Raw genomic sequence first — 2681 nt, forward strand, 5'->3', positions numbered from 1 at the left:
GTCTTGATCTCCTAACCTCGTGATCCGCCCGTCTCGGCCTCCCAAAGTGCTGGGATTACAGACTTGAGCCACTGCGCCCGGCCTCGGATTGAAATTTTAAAGAAAATTTGCTGATTCTGAGTTCAGGGCTCTATCAACTATACCGTGCAAACCTGAAAACTGTAAATACCAACATACCTTGTGAATATCCAGATTTTTAAAAATACCTTTCCTATTACCTGGCAGGGAATTATGTACGTATTTGGATGGTCTTCTTGTGTTACGCCATTTTTTGAAAAGACAGTATATAGACATGTAAAATATGATTTTCAGATGCTTGTGCTGAAACATCCACATAACATTTTAGTGAATTTCAAAAAATTAAGGAAATAATCATCTCAGCTTTAGGCAAAATGTTAACTTAGATAAAATGAGTTTTAGGTAGTCAGAAATTAATGATAAGGAAACAACGTCAGGGGAAGTTAGGTAACTTGCCTAAGGTTATAGAGATTGTAGAAAAATAAGAATTAAAATGCTCCTCCTAACCCCAACCAAGTTCGCATGCCTTCCATTTTAGAATAAGGTTTATGTGTTAAGCCCTTCTACGAAAAAAAAATTGCATTTTAACATGGATCAGTGTCATAAGCTAATTAAGGCAATACTAATAATGTAATTTCAGGCATTAGTCATCTTACTGATTCAAATCCTGTTCCCTACCTCAAACTACACACAAGGCATATAGATGGAATGGCATCTCATTCATATGTGTGTGTGTATGTCTTACATTAAAATCATTCATATTAAATGAGTAATCTTCTAAGGAATTAGTATTCCACTAAAATAAAGAATCTAAGATGTTAGATACTAAGGATCTTTTAAAGATGATAATTCATACTAAACTTCACATTTCATTTCTCCCTATTATGTATATGCCTGAAATTGGAAAGCTTTCTTCTTTTTTCTAGTAAGTACAATTTGATGTTTTAGCAATTGTCTTAGGAGAAGGTGTTTCTCCTTCTTTATCATAAAAGAACCATATAAATGAGAAATAATGTTACAATTTTAATATGTTCTTCTCAGTTGTACGGCAATTCATTTTTAAAACTAAGTACATTTTTATCAATTTACAGAGTTCCCATGTTTTAAAATACAAATAATCACCTAGATTCTCTCAGCTGAGTAAGTTACTTTTAGAATGTAAACTATTTCTGGAAATACACTTGTAGAACATTTACCTGTTCCAACACTGAATTAGACGATGCCAGCTTTTTTTATATTTGTATTAAATAAAAATGCATGTGCCTTACATAGAGCCATATCAGTGCTTTTTGTTAAATATAATAAAATTTCCAATTGATGACCCAACAATTACTTGCATATTTTGAAATGCATTTGTTTTCTCTAAACAAATAAGATTGCGCTTTGACTCTAAAGATGTAGAATGAATGATTAATGCTTTGATGAACGACAGTGTTATATCTAATTTTGTGTTAATCTGGATGAGGAGACTGAAATTAACTTAGCTTTAGCTGATCAATTCTCACTTCTACTTCTCCACCCCAAAAAGAATTTAAAAAACATTATCACTGGTAAAATTATCAGTCAATCAAACAAACTAATTGCTTTTTTCTAATTGGAGGCTATTGCTTATTCATGTTTTTCTAAATATAGTTGATCACAGTGTTACTAACATTTCATATCCTGAAGAACAGAAGAGGGAAATCTACTTCCCTCATCAAGATTAATCTTTATTTTAATTACAAACCAAGCATGCGGATACTATGTATTAATACTTTTGCAAGAGCATTAATTATTTAAGTGAAGAATAATTTTTGTAATGACCCCTACTGAGTGTAGAAGATCTTGTATACTATTCAGTGTAGAGGATTCAGTGTACGTGCATCGCTGTTCATCAGCTACTTTCCAAATGGCAACCATGATAGTAAGCAAGTGGTTGCCATGATTTTGCCAGTTTATGATTTTATAATATAAAATTTATATCCTCAGATAATTTTAAACTCGTATTTGTAAGTTTTTATGACCGCAGAAATATCCTCACAGAGGACTTGAATATGGACTCTAAGATTTCTTCACACTGGTCGGGTGCAGTGGCTCACACCTGTAATCCCAGCACTTTGAGAGGCCGAGGCGGGCGGATCACCTGAGATCAGGAGTTCCAGGCCAGCTTGGCCAACATGGTGAAACCCCGTCTCTACTAAAAATACAAAAATTAGCCTGACACAGTGCCGCACCTATCGTTCCAGCTACTCGGGAGGCTGACGCAGGAGAATTGCTTGAACCTGGGAGGCAGAGGTTGCAGAGAGCTGAGATTGTGCCATTGCACTCCAGCCTGGGCGACAGAGCAAGACTCTGTCTCAAAAAAAAAAAAAAAAAAAGGATTTCTTCACACTATTGGTTTTGATGAGTCACCTAAGCTAGTGTCAACCTTTCCCAACTTTTGTTGGATGAAATGCACACCCCCTCCTCCTCAGCAAACACGACTATGTCCAGATCTGAACTCTCAGTCTCACTTCACTGCAAACTGTAACCTAGCTATTTCTTTGAATTAGTTGAATCGCTAAAGTTCTGTGCAAAAAAATCCTCTGACAACGAAGCCTAGTTTTTCCCTTGAATGGCTATAATCTAATGGTATATGGAAGTTTTTTTTTTTTTTTTTTTTTTTTTTTTGAGATGGAGTTTCA

The sequence above is a fragment of the Piliocolobus tephrosceles genome, chromosome 6 (genome assembly GCF_002776525.5).
Source record: "Piliocolobus tephrosceles isolate RC106 chromosome 6, ASM277652v3, whole genome shotgun sequence".
Lineage (NCBI taxonomy): Eukaryota > Metazoa > Chordata > Mammalia > Primates > Cercopithecidae > Piliocolobus > Piliocolobus tephrosceles.